Source organism: Nipponia nippon, unplaced genomic scaffold, assembly GCF_047370975.1.
Source record: "Nipponia nippon isolate SJK-2023a ecotype South Korea unplaced genomic scaffold, ASM4737097v1 scaffold_4, whole genome shotgun sequence".
Classification (NCBI taxonomy): Eukaryota; Metazoa; Chordata; class Aves; order Pelecaniformes; family Threskiornithidae; genus Nipponia; species Nipponia nippon.
In genome coordinates, this window is record NW_028262358.1 from 113,200,043 (window position 1) to 113,215,302 (window position 15,260).

At 38.7% G+C, this 15,260-nt stretch overlaps 1 long non-coding RNA gene across 1 annotated transcript in view; it reads right to left on the bottom strand.

Annotated features, from left to right (window-relative positions):
• Positions 1–12,230: 12,230 nt before the first annotated feature.
• LOC148053471 (uncharacterized) overlaps positions 12,231–15,260 on the bottom strand; it is a 35,626-nt gene continuing 32,596 nt past the window's right edge. Inside the window, exon 3 of the long non-coding RNA XR_015709001.1 lies at positions 12,231–12,581. This is a non-coding gene — a long non-coding RNA (uncharacterized LOC148053471). The remainder of the gene's footprint in view (positions 12,582–15,260) is intronic.

Here is a 15,260-nt window from a genome sequence, read left to right on the forward strand (position 1 = left end):
GGTTGTTCTCTTTCTGTCTCTCTGCAACCTGAACCATACCATTTTTGCTTCTTGGTATTGCTTCAATGGTCTAGAGGAGCGTGAACTCCCCTAGGCTATGCATGCCATGTCTTCTCTCCTAGCTTGTCTGCTTGGAAGCTGGAAGGTAGATTTGAACCTCTCCACATTCAGGCAGGTGAGGCTTCCACCCCTGTTTCTAGATGAATAATGCAACATGAGGCTAATAGGCTAAAGATGTATGTTCTTTTCTTCCTGTGGTAATGTTTTGGGCAGAAGTGGCCATTGTTGCCTTCTTTACCTTTTGGTGAGCCCCAGGTTTTTGGGTCTTACTAAGCACTCTCAGAGCACGTGTACCAGACTGGATTCCCTGGGAGACTTGGATGTCCTCATTTGTGTATGTCAAATGGCTTTAGGTAACTACTAGGTACCTAAATGCTGATCAGATATTGGTGTCCCTGTCACATTAAAAGGTAGTACTAGCTTTTAATTTTCTCATTAGGTTTCTAAGAAAACATCTCCGTGCTTATGCACCGTCTGGTCCATCAGCAAGTAGGTGGGGTTTGTTTGAAAGTTCGGCCTTTTTCTGGAAAAGCTGCACAGTAGGCAAGTGACTGCTATTGGGATCTCACCCCATCCTTTTAAACAAATTTAGAAACTCTGCTGTTGTTGCTACCTAAGCCCAGTGCACAGAAATTCTATGAATTCAGCAATGGGGCTTTATTTTGTTTAAGGTATAAACTGAAATCCAGAGCTTCTCCAGAGTTCCTACAAGAAACATAATGGTATTTTTCGGCAGAAATGACAAATGACAGTCAGAGTTTTAATTTCAAAAAGCAGGAATGTGACTGTGATATTTTTAACATGTTGGGGTAGTAGAGTGGGGGCAGATTTGTCAAAACTACTTATTTTACAGGGTGACATTTAGCATGAACAGGTTAGCAAACGGCTTGAATTTGTCTAAAATGAGAAAACTTGAACCGTGACAATAAACATCCCAGCAGAGATAAAAGGAATGTTTAAAATTGGTTTCATTAAACTGCAATTATGACTTCTACTTTTGGTTCTCAGTAGCTTCAGGGAGACCTTTGTAGTGCCCACCCACCCCACCCCCCAATGAAAAGGAATTAAAAGGACTAGTACTCTAAACTGGGAAAAGGTAAAATCTTATCGTTATGCAGCCCTGAATTTGCACCAGGTCTTGTAATTTTTAATTTGTCCTTATAAATCAGTCCACGACAAGAATCTCAGACTGCAGGAATCTGCAGAAAATTCATAGAAGTAACTGTGCCAGTGTGTACAAAAGTGGTTTAAGTCATACGTGTAATCCATGGCCCTTTCCTGGACAGCCTTGGACCCAAACATATCCCTTGGTATAATAGTTTCTACCTCCAGATTGCACTGCTTACCAAGAATAACCAAAGCAGCTCTGTCCTCTGTTTCACAACTATATCCACTTCCTCTCCTCCAAAGCTGGCAATGCCAGTTCCAAGTCTCACACCAATTCAGTGAGAAGAGGAAACCTTCTATGACCAGCTTCATGTTCAATTTCTTGAATAGTTTCTACTGTGATATTAATCCAGAGAAGTCTATATACAAAGCAAGATTAACATTTAAATGTCAAACATGTCTGGGTTATACAACTGAAAACAAACCATTAAGTTGCCAGAAAACTGTGTGTTGTTTGCTTCAATGCAACACACACAGTCCACATAGCTGCCTTCATGTTAAGCCTGCTAGGGCATAGGCAGTGCTCAGTACCTTCACAAACCTTCTGCACTTCAGCAAGTTTTACCTCAAATGAACTCAGCTACAGCACAAAGAAAAGTCATCATAAACTCACACTGTACTGCCTGTCGAAGAATGATTCAAAGAACAGCTCAATCTGTTCTTAGCTGGAACAAATTGTTCAAAGAACCAGACTGGTTAAAAATTATATGCACCATTAATGCAGAGTGCACAAAGCCCCAGTAAAATGCTTGTTTCTGTCATTCACTACACCTATTTTACTTATGCGTACATGCTAAACTCCATATTAGGCACCTAACCACCAAAGTTATGCTTCTCAAGGAATAAATTAAAGATATGTTTTCTCAGATGTTGTCTAATCCAAGCTCATTTCAGATGCCAAGACTGCAGGTTTAACTAAAGAAAGGGAGATGATGCACTATTCTGCCTATAGGACCCCCTAAACATATGCACATAGGTTTGTATGTGTCAAAGGGTGTTTCTCTGTGTTTCAGACTATTCCAGCTCCATTTGCAGTTTGCAGTTTGAGAAGAGGGAGTTTAAAATGGAAACATCTTGTGACTGAGCAGCAGCGGCAATGGAAGTCTAGAGATTTCTTCGGATGATTACACTACCTACCTATATCAACACCTTACTATATGCACTGTTCAAGACAGAACTGGAATCATCAAAGCAGAGATTAAACCTGAATGGCTGAACTGATGTAGGTTGATAAACAAATTTAAAAAAAAGCTTTAGGATCAAAATAAAGTCTTAGCAGGAAAGCAGCATACAATAAGATATTTTAGGAAGAAAGAAAGAACAGCTTAGTTTAGCAACCAGGCATGACAAGAGCTCAGTCAATAATTCTTTAAAAATTATTTGTTTGATTTTTTTTGCCCTTTATTCTATAAATCAACTAGTTTTCTGAATGCATTTTCCGTTCGGAAATATGTGATGAAGTGCTAGTGGATAGTGAATAATTTTTCTGCATATTTCTGCGGTTATACTACATTTATAGGCACTGTAAAGTCAATATATTCTCTGAAAACTCTATAATAATGAGTTAAATTGGGGAATATGCAGGTAGAAATTAATTTGCAAAAACCTTCTTTTGTCAAGCTACTCTGGCAGACCTATACAAATGGGTGAGAATCCTTGAAAAAGTCCAGTACTGCCAACTTACTCCAGCATTATTTTCTCTAATTTCAGGTGACATCATGGCTTTTCACCCATGTTCATAAAAATATCAAACGATTAACATATGGATAGAACAGAGCCCAAACAACAGGCTTCAGGAATATTTTCATCAGGATAAAACCGCCCAATTGTCAGTTATTTTAACAAGATTGCATTTTGTTTGATATGTGTTAACATAGACTATGACTTTTTTTTTTTTTAACTGTAGCTTTTACATACTGTAAGCAAATCTTACATATTGTGTTGCTTGGAAACTGATAAAAAACCAAGTCAAACAGAATTAGAAAGAACTGTCCAGTTATACACAAAAAATACTGTTAAAATCATGTGAATTGAATACAAATCTAGCTCAGCTTTGTTTACAAATTATAGTGTGTCATTTTAACTTAGCTATGCAGCTGGTTTAATAGAATTAGTGACAATTAAGATAAAATGATAATAACTTTGTTTACCTAAGACACTGAAATACAGGCTGCAGTTTATTGTGGTTTTAAAAGGCACTTTGGTGAACTTGTTGGTCTCTAGGTAAATTTGTCTGTTTATTTGTTTGTTTTTTCTTGGTCTGAGAAAAGAAGAAAAAAGTCAACAGCATACAAGTGTCCCAGGAAGGTCCTGCAGAAGATCAAGAGGAAAATTCAATTAAGAGAAACACATTGTCTGTCGTCTCACCTTTCTTTTGGACATCTAAACTCAAGTAACTGTAAGGAACAGAATATCCAACATAATTTCATCTCTTAATTCTAATGAAAACTGCACCAACAATTAGATATGCAACTGAAATTCCACCAGAAATTGTCTTTTCATAGAAATAAAAAAAAAAAAAACACTTAGAAAAGGAAGGTGCTGATTTTGCCTTTTTTTCATGAAAGAAGTCCTCTAAGGACAAAGTGTACTGATGCTGAAATATTATGTTCCCACTTTCAGAAATAAAAATTTTGGCTTTTCATTTGGAATAAAGTTTTGTTGAGAGATTTATTAGATTTTACATAAGATGATAGAGAAATATTGCAAATAAAGATAAAACCATGCCTAAATACCGAACTAACCAAAATCAAAATATTTTAAAAATTTTCTTTGTGTAAAATCTTGGAATTTACTCTAAGTCAGAATCAAAACAAATTCCTGAATGACCACATTTGCTATTAAAAAAAAAAATCTCCTCAAATCTCTCTATAAAAGATAGATATCTGCTGAAATGTCTGCTGAAAACTCAGCAGCTACTTAAGTTTCTAAAACTGTGATAACAATGGTGTGTTAGTTTACATAAACTGCTTTTGGCAGAAATCATCACAAAATCAATTGAAGATATGGATAGCTTCTGCTCTAATACTAAATTCTAAATTTTAAATCAGTCAGTTCTTCCTTAAAACATAGAAAAAGAGAAAAACAGGGGGTCACAACTGTGAAATCCAAGTCAAGGAAAGCATTTTCATCAGGTCTAAATAGAAATATACTCATCAGATATAACTAGGCAACAACAATTCTGTGCCATTTTGTTCTATGGCTCTGGTCAAGGTCACCACTATAGATGGAAACACTTTCTAAAAGAAGGATTCATATTTAGCTCTGATGTGTGCAAATATTTGCATGCCCTGGTAGTGATGTGTATATATACGCATGTATGTATGAGTGTGCGTACTCTGTCAAAAATGTGTTTGTTCTGTTATCTCTGTATCAACTGTGGGTTGTGATGAATCCCATACTGTGCCATAATGACTATTCTGCCTCTATTTGGCATGTCAAATAACCATTATACCCAAGCCAAACTAAAAGATAAATGAGGCAATTTCATGGCCTGATTACTGTATTAATGCTACGGTCTTCTCAGGACAACTAGAAGCCTATTCATATTTAAAGATGTAAGTAGTAAAGCTATTTGAACGTCACTATTGCCAGTGGTGTGCGAGCAATGGAGTTATTGAATGCTGACCACAAGAACGTAATGGCTCTGGGCAAGAGGAAGACTTGTGACCTCTCTGCTTTCACAGTGCCACCATGTGTGTAGGAAAACCTACTCAAAGGGCTTCTGATGCAAAAACATAATTTGGATGTATCTGTGAATGTCAATGCCATTTTGCTAATTTTTAATGAGGATGAAGTCCAGTGTGACTGTTTTAGCAATTTCACTGGAATCTTCAGTGTAGAGGACTCATCTGAGGGAGAAAAATAACAGAGATTTTTTTATCTTCTGTGCCTAAGGATGAGGAAACAGGTTGCGATCCTACTAGCATGACCATAAACATTCTCTCTAGTTTCAATAATAGTGGCATTTGGTCTGTTGGTATGAAAATCCTCATTGTAATAATGTTGTAACTAATAGATATTCAGATTTCCTGCTTGGTCCTCATCTTACATGACACTGTGGTCTCTTTGAATTCAGGCTCCTTGTTGCCCAAAGCAGTCAAGTTCCCAAGAAGAAGTGATGGCACCCAGCGACAGCATCACACTTACAAATCATGTGCCTCTGCACATGCCTCCACTGCTGTCTTCAATGTAGATTTTACACTAGTTCTTATTTCTAGGAATATTGGGCAGGATTTTTTTTCATCTTGAAAAGCAATCTTTATAAAGGGCATCAACCTCTTGGATTTAACTTCACTATAAAATTGCACTGTTTCCTCATGTGGGAAGATTTAGACTTTTTTTCCTACCAGTTATATATTTAGGGCAACATTTTCTTAGCAGATCTGTGGAAATGACTCAGAGGTCAATGAGAGCCATGTGCAACCAAGGATAGAATTAGTTTCCTAATGCAAAATGATAATGGGTTATTTTATTTTTCTTCCTTTAACTTCAAACATTATCAGGTTAAAAAAGAGATCTCCTTTACCTTTTAAGTTCTCAGGACAAACATCTCACATTTCTTAGCTTTATTGGCAGAACACCATTGCATAGACTAATCATTCAGAAAGAAATCTTCAATTAAGAGACCTGCCTTAATATGTTTTTACTTGAGCCAGTGTTACGTTTCCCTTCTACTGTTCACTTCTACTGTATGGTTGTCTAGACCTACCCAGAACACGGTCGATTGTTTGTACAGTAACAGAAGTCCATTTTTCCAATAAAGATAAAAGAGAGGTGGAGGATAGAAGAAACCAGCTGGCAAAACTAACCATATATGCAGGTCACTCAAAGGAGATTTCTTCAAAGTAGACCAAAGCGCTCAGTTTAATTCTGCAGATGCATTCTTTGCATAGTACTTAAACAGAAAAAAAAAGAAATGCAGCATGTTGCAAAACAGCAACAGATAAAACAAATGAAAACTTAGACAACATTTGCCCTGTACAGGGACATGTTCCAACACAGACTTGCTCTGCTTTGACATTTAAAGCTACAGCTAACACTAGAAAGCAGCAAAAAAAAAGCCTGGAATGATTTAGGAAAGCCAAGTCCAGACCCAAGGAATAAAGATCTCCATGTGAAGACTGAAAAGAAAGAAAAGACATGCTATCACCTGGGCTGAATTTTCATCCTACAAGCCTTGAAAACTGAATTCTAACCTACAGGCTAGACCAATTAACTGGGCTCGGACCCCCAGCCTGGTTTTGCTTTCAGGATTATTTTCTATCTTTATGTAACATAAAATGCATAAGCAGTCCACAGTACAGTACTCAGTGCTAGATTTTGCTTCTTGGGTGACAATAAGACCACCACAAGTCAGACTGAGCCTATTCTCTTGTCTTTACAGGCTTTATTTTTGAAGAAAAGTTGCCCAGCCGCAACAACAGGGAGGATGATGTTTCACCGGGACTGGTTTGTAACTTTCATAAATGGTGAATTTTTTTACAAAGTGAAGAAGGTGAATTTGAATCCATTCAGACTGAGGAAGAAGCAGAATCCAGGTGTCCTATTCTGAGGTCAGCATGCTAACTGTCAGTATTTTGTAACTATGAGCTATTCCCTGAGGAAAGAAGTCAGAGTTTTGCCCACATAAATGCCCAGCTGAGGTGCATAATGACCAGTAGTTTCACTCTACAAATCTCAACTTGATAGGGCACTCAGCTCAGGGGTGCATTTACAGACCCAGACTTACAAATGAGGCAAAATTTTAGACACGTCAATTTGATGATGTTTCTGGCTGATTGTTGTACGTCCCTTTTTCAGGCTTTTAACTTGCTCCTCTCAGACCTATTTGATCCTCAACTAGGTCAAGAAACTGAAAGATAATTAGTGGTGCGATTTAAAACACAGCACTGCTGAGATACAGTGCTGGTGGGAAACACAGGTGTGCCTATGACAGAAAGGCATCCTGCTGTACCAAATATTTCTGCTTCTCCTTGTTCCATAATATATTGTGCCTACTCCATCACTCTCAGTGGTGATGCAAACTGAAATAATTTGATGTGTTATTAAAAGCAATATTGTTACTGGACTGCTTTGTGGTGCTGGAGGGGCATGGAGCTATAGCCTGGCAGGCAGGGCTAAATGCTGTATTAGCAGCAAGTAGATTTACTCAGACCTATAACAACCTAGACCTTTGTCTGTCTGCTTGAAAATTCATTGCCATAAAATAGCATACATTTATGAGCATCACTGCTTGGCACCATAAATAGAATAAGAGATTATTTCTGACTATTCTTTAAAATTTGCTCTTTAGAATTTATTAGATTAAATTCTTTATATTTGGTATTCTAAGAAGTTTAAATCTAACTATTTAGTATTCTTCAGATTTCATTGATTTTTTTTAATTCTTAGTAGCATTTATGTGATGGTTTTTGTGAATAAAAGGGATTTGCTGATTAGCTTCATTTGATGCTGACTGGCTTCATTTTCAGTTTTACAAAGCTTTATTTTAACATTTACTGACTGAGCACATTTTGGAAGAATTCTGCTGCTTTAAACTATTATTTCCTTTGTGAGCCCCAGACGATGTAAAAGATGCATACTCTGACTGCTGTTTAGTCTGTTGAGGAATCTGCCCTGGTGTGGTGCACCTGGAGGGTATAAAACCTATGCTCAGTTTCTGAGCTGAGGTGGCATGGATCTTGGTTCGTTATCCTTTGCATTTCCAGAGGCAGCATGTCTTTCCCAGCTTGCTTTCTATACTGTGGCACCTGGTGAAGCTGCGCTCTGATCTCCAGCAGCTCTGCTCGGGTGAGTGTTAGGAAGTGGGTTGCTGGTGCTGATGGGTATCACTCTGTCTCCACCCTGTCATCCGTCTCCCAGCCTATGTATTTGATGGTGGCTGGGACAGAGGGAAGGAATTATATCTTCCATCTGTGTAAATGTGAGGTTTCTGAATGAGATTTCTGTATCTTCTGTTCTTGTGTTGAATTTAGCTGGCTTATACAAATTCATTATACTTTTTGTGGCACCAATAGTAAGTAACGGAAATAAAAACGCTTTTCAAGAAATAAAGAGTGTTTTTTCCCTCATCACCACACACATGTCAGAAGGAAGGCTGAAGTGTGGCATCTCCACAGAGTAACTCATTGCACAGGAAAGGATTTCAAGACATACCAGATGAACCTCACTCCCTTTTACTGATTATAAGAGAAGCCTAGAGTGATCAGTCCAAGCCTAGAGGCATTGCTTTTAATTACTTCAGTTAGGGCAGATGAATCTTATAATTTTGTAAAGCAAATAGATTACAGATGATTAACTTCTTCACTGGGCTGAAAAGCAGCCTTGCATCAGCTTACAGCAACTTACATTGCCAGCAAAAAAAATGTTTATTTTTTTAATTGTGATCTACCTACCTATTGTGATCTACAAAGACTAGTTTTCAGATGGAATTTGCATGATGCTACCATGACAATTAATTTGATACAACTCATAGCTTCTCCCCTTGGCTGTCAAAGGTCTTGACTAACAGGGTTTCAGAAGGCTAAAACAGAGGCTAACTAATTCCTGGGCATGTTAGTGAAATGCGCTGCCTGCTATCATGCTTGGGAACAGGCAACGCTATCACTGTTTTCGTGCATGCACTAAACCGCAAACATCATTGTTCTTAAAATGCAAAGGCCTTCAACAACTTGTGGATTCTGACACAGCCATGGGAACATTAAGGCCAGGCTGTCAGGCGCAGGCACTCCAGATGTGCTAGAACAAATACACAGACAACAGGGAAGGAGGGACACACATGTCAGGTAACTCCATGGCACAGTGCTCCTTTGTCAGCACAGCCGCTCAGTTTGCATTCACACTGCAGGGACGTGCACAGGCAGCTCAGTTCTGGAAGGAAGTTAATGTTTCTTAGAGCTATGGAAGTGTCAGACCTTTCCCTAATAGTCACACCCAAAATAGTTTACCCCCATGTCAAACAAAATGTTGTTCTGTTAATCAGTAAGTAAAGCAGGATTAGTGGGCCTGCCTGCGAAATGAAGAACAACAGTAACAGAATAGGACTTTCAAATGTTAAATAAAATTAACAGTCTTTTCTGGATGTGGCTTTTCACTGCAAGGATTTTTAAGACTATGTATCAGTGAGATAAAGTGACTTGAAGAAAAACAAGCTAGTGGCTTTGAAATAGCTTGATCTTTGCATTTATGTTTTCCTAGCGGGTAAGTTAGGACTGGAAAGTCAGCTCCCTAGTTTCACATGTCAGTTTTTAGAACTTGTTGTTACAACTCTAGCAATAATTGCTCATAATTTTTGGTTGTAAAAATACGTGCTTCTAACGTTTCTAAGCTGTGAGCATCAGCTCACATTTACTGGGAGTAACGGTGATTTTTGTCGTGTCAGGACACTGAGATTAATGACAGCTGATATTCAATCTTCCCCATTTATGTCTCTGAAAATAACTTGCATTTCAGCTTTTAACTCACAGGAGCTTGCAAAAAGCCCTGCTAGGATTATGATCTGCAACTGATGCTTTTTTGTGTCTTCTCCTAGGACTTACCTCTGCTTTGAATAATAACTTCACACGGCTGGGTCCTTTATATAGCAAATATTTTGTAAGACAGACATGTGTAATGTCTTTATATATGTTCCACATATGTATCTCATTAGAATTTATAAGATCTACTGGTCTTAACAAGATTTCATAAAAGAGCTGAAATAAGCACCTCTGAACATGGAGCAAGCACAGTGCTTGCTTTTTCAAGTGTTCCTGGTTCATTTTATTTGCATGGGGGGAAAAAATAGTGTTGAGCAAATCACATCTTTGAGCTCTAACTTTCCATGGAAAGCAACGGCATGGCATCTGATTTATTACTTTTCAGCAAAGGCACTAAACATACCGATATTAACCCCAAATGTTCCAAAATCAGACCTTGGGCCTCACATCCTGAGCAACCTAAAAATGATGTAACTTATTTTAAAAAGAAGCAATAATAGTCAGAGTTCATGCTCTTTGCCTTCTATCTGAGCTTCCAAGGTTCCATTGGTCATATTTTCACAATCATACTGACTGGAGGGAGATAATCTCTCAGGCATAGTGTGCTCAGAGTCATGTGGTGGGGGATCAGTTGTGCCTTCCCCTTCATTCACACCCCCCCACACACACCCCATACATTGCCATTGAAGCTAGCTCTGGCTAAAAATATACTTTATTTTAACGAATGAAAGCTCTGATTGTCCTAAAATAACATGAATTCCCATCAGGATCAGGGCACCATTGTGCTAAGTGCTGTACAAACACAAGGAGATAATGGACCTGATTCATCCCTGAATTACTCTGGTTTCCATGGATTTACAGCTGTGTAAGTCAAAGGCAAATGTGATAATGAGCATGCTGCAAGAATGCACAGCTTAGGGCAAGTTTCCTTTTGGCCTAAATCCTTTGAAATCTGTGGAATTAAGGCAACAGATGACTTGATGTATACTTTTAAGGCTACATTTAGCCTACTGAACTAAATAGGACCAGACCATGTGCCCTGGTTCAGCTTTGCCGGTGGCCGCCCAGTGCTCTATCAAAGCACTTCAAGAGAAGGTTGAGGCTGCGAACCTGCCCAGTAGCCAGTCTGGGTGAAACCAGACTGCTTTGGAGACTAGGACAGTTTAACAGGATGAATACGGGCAGACCATGCCAACTGGCCTCAAGGGCAGAGTATCAGGTCCTGGTACTGATTACTTTACTGGTAGACCTACAGTCTGAAAGTATTGTTTCTACTTGTAAGATCTTCTGTTCATGTTTAACATCAATCTATTATACAGGTTTTCCCAAAGGATAGTATTAAAAAAAAAACAAAAACAACACAACTTATGCCTAGTTCTCTTACATTTCTCTTTAAATCACTGCTTGTCTCCCTTTCGAAGATGTGTTTTGCACAGGACGAGAGCAGCTGCAGCCTGGCAGAGGCGAGGAGCCGCATGGCTGCACAGCTGCGCTGCTCCGGCCGGACATGACTCAGAGCATGCAGGCAGCACCAGGCAGCGCTAAGGCAGCAGACGCAGTGCTGCTGCTGCTGCAGCTCCCCTCAGAAAATCCAGGCTTGGTTTGCCACCGTTTCGGGATCTGTTGCTGTTGTTTACCTTGCTGCCTTCTCAGCACCTGCCCGCAGCCTGGTAATCACTGGCAGGTTCTTACCCGGCCCCACTCTTGTGTTTTTTTGCCTTTCTTACACATCATATCTCATCCCAGTGCAGTCAGATCATCACATAGCATAGGCTTACAGGGCACTGATACTGCGAAGCCCTGGCATCGCATCCAGTGATACTAAATAGTAACTCCCATTTCAACATCTATTTGTGCAGTTACTTTTACTCACTTTTCCACCTCTCCTTCTCTCTTAAACTATGTACCTATGTTGTTTGGCCAAATATCTCCTGTGGAATGAGTTTGTCAAGCTCAGTTTGCTACAGGTTTCTTTAATAGCTTCACACAGGTGGTCTTGTACTTTTCTCTATCACACAAACTGTGAATGGGAAGACACTCCCCACGCACCAGAAAAAGCACCCAACAGGTCCATGGCACTGTTCATTTTAAAGCATGGGAAGCAGAGAAAAGGAAAGTCCTCAATCTGATTTTATTTTGACAATTCAATCATTAATATTACATTTCAGAGTTAGGATGTCTGTAAGCATTTATAATGTGTTTTTAGAAAGGATTACTGGTAAAAGCACAAGCATTTTGGCAATTAATACTATTTAGATGCTTTGAAACAATTTTATACTTGCAAAAATACCCTAAGTTCATTCCTATTAGTCTCAGGGACTATACCATAAATAAAAGGACCAAGGGACTAATATCTGATAGAGGTAAATTGATATAACACAGTGCATATCCACATGGCTAAATGCCCCCAAAAGCAGCTGGTTGAATCCAAACTGCCTGATGTGAATGTCTTGTGCCCCTGTGCCATGTCTGGGCTCTCTCTGGGAAAGCACAAGGACAAAATTGCTTCAAGGAATGTGCCAGCTATTTAACAGCATGGATAACAACATGCCAGTGCTGTTCTGTTTAATTTACTTGTATAGCCACAGCAGTGAAAGCAGAACTGAGCCAACACAGGCCTTTGTGAAAACCCCTGATAGACTGGAGAGAGGCTTCCAAGTGTGAATGAGCTGGTCATGCATTGCTCATGCTGCTCTTCCTCAGGCTGGAAAGTAGATCCTTGTAGGCATCTGAGACTTTTTCTGTAGTTTTGCTGCAGGAATTTTGTGCTGTTTCAGAAATTCATTGTCCAGTTTTGCTGTTATCCCTGCTGCAGAGAGCAAAGTGGCGTGGATCCAGGCAGCAGGTCCGTGCAGCATAGGAGTAAATTCTTCCTACCTAAAAGGGTACATGGAAGATGTAGACTAGCAAATAAAGACAGGAAACGCAAATCTGTGCCATTATTTCTTTCAAAGCTCTTTGGTACCATATCTCTACCACTACCCTGCCCCCTCACATCAACTTTCACCTCCTGTTTGCCCTCCTAATGGCTTTGCTGTCATTGTAAGTTGGTCTTGGTTCTCAGTGGTCACAAAAAAATTCTGACATACAGGTGGAGCTGTGCAAATTGAGGGCTGGTTTGGTTCATTTTCTGAAATAAGAAACAGAAAGGATGAGGAGGAAAAGATAGTTCAGACTGAAATTGGGCACTTTTTTTCCTTGTGGTAAAATAAAAAAATGTTACTACAGTCAATTTGAAGTATCCTGTTTGGTCCAAACTGTTTTGTTTGCTATATTATTAATTTAAAAATATTTTTCTAACAATACTTTGATATAAAGAGTCAATGTTTGAACTTTTTTAGTTCCTCTCTCATTTTTTGAAAAAAAATATAGATAATTGAAATTGAGTATGTAAATACAAAATACATCGTTCAACAAACTGATTGTTGCTGAAAAACTCTGGGCCTGACTACATACTTGTCAGACACCTGGTCTATTTTACAAGCTTATAATTGTGCTGTAAGAATAGTAGCAAACAGTATGCCCCTCTTAGCATAGTTTACTGCTTAGTCCAAAGTCCAAGTACCAGGTCATGGTTTTGAATGCAATTTTCACAGTCAGTGCTTTACAACAGATTCAGCTGCTGATAATTCAGGACCTCTTCACGGCACTTCTCTTTAATGGTCCCGTACTGAAACAGTATACTCTCTTTAACTTCTTATTTGTTCAAGGTGTTAATAAAAATTGTATGTAGTATGGACGAATGAAACAATCCCTTGCTCTTCCTAACTCTCTGGTCTAGCCTTTTCCTGTTCCTCAGCTCCATGGAATCTGGGTAAGTATGCTAACAAGTATCAGGCTAAAGACATGCATGCTTTTGATGTGTTAGATAGATAACTTTTACAAATTCCTGCAGTTCTACTGAAGTTAACTATTGCCTATTAATATAATCAGTTTAACTAAAACAGTGTAAACTCCTGCGTGGATGCTCTCATTTTGGTAACCTCAAGCTTGTTTCTAATTGACTTATTCAAAACCAAAGAGATTTGATTTAGAGGAAAATAAGAGTTCATTCAGCTAATTTGTCTTCAGGTCATAGCTTTCATTAAATTGACCTGCCCCCAGAATAAACAAGCTCCCATATTTTTAAATATTTACAGATAGATTGAAATTATCTACATTTACATCACAGCAAAAGTCCTTTGAAATGAATTGACCACCAACACACTTCATTAGAACAAAACAGAGTTTGAAATGGGCTATTTCTACATCATTGTAAGACTATATTCCTTCTCTAGACAAGACTGTGCAAAATCAAAGAAATCAAATAATTCTGAGAAGGCAGGAAGAATTAACACTGAATTTTCCTCAGATCTCAGGCTGAGATAGTAGAATGGGGCTTTTCCATGTACCCCCTGTCAATTCTGCATTTTTTTTCCAGCCATAAACATAGAACTAGAGAAGCTATGTAGAGAAGATCCACCTTGTCTATCAGCCCTTACATTGGGTGGGCCTTTTCCTAAGCACTTTCCTCATTTGTTTTGCACAATCAATAAAAAACAGCATCTGAACTTGATTTTCTTTGTATCCTTAGGATCAGCTTTATCCCTGATGTAAAACTACTGCCGTCAAGGGAGCGACTCCCTTGTCATTCACTTAAATTGTCTAAAATAAATAAAACCATCTTCCTTAGGAGAGAAGAGGAAGGTGTCTAGATGACAGGCAAAATAAAGCAACAAACCTCAACCTGTTCTGAATTGAAAACAACCCCATCTAAATTAGAGCAGCACCTTGGGTGGTTTGCTATTTGCATTACTGATTTCAGTGCTTCCTGGCTATTCCCCATGAAGAAATGATGCATATGAAGGTGAATCCACCAGCAGAGGAATCCTCCTTCCCCAGAAAAACATCTGTGAAGAGCAAAAATGCACCACTCAAATTGTGTGGGGAGTTTTTTAAGAGAGGAATTTGTCCAATAGGTCCAAAACTAGCAGAGTAAAATTGTTTTCCTTTATTTCAAGATTTGGCTTTATTTTTCTCAGACGCTCTCCATGCACAATAGCAGGACCAGATATTACTTATTCTGGTTAGTTATCTATGGGCAACTGGCACTGGCTACCCACAGGGTCAAGTTCTCCAGTGTTGAAACAGAAATGCTAGTGTAAAAACTTGCTCATGTAAGCAACTCTGTGTACCAGAGTACTCCCATTAAGTACAAAATAAGATCACTTAAATGGAGCAAATGTAAGATCTGGAGCTGCTTAACAGTATTGTATGTTCTTTTACAAATCAGACATCTAAGGATGAAAGCCAACAGTTCTTCCATGAGCTGTAACAAATTGTGCAATACATATTTTACACTTCCTCATGTATTTCTGAATTTGTTAAAATTGGCTGCAAGAGACGGCTATTTGCTAATATAGGACAGGTGTTGCAAAATGAATTATCCTTTCATAAGGGCAATGTAGATTAGGTCTATAGTTAGATGTTTGTATAAGAGAAGAATAGGCCTTTCTTGAAGGATGTGTCCATCCTAACAAAAATAGCCATGTTCCTTTTTCCGGCACATACCAAATT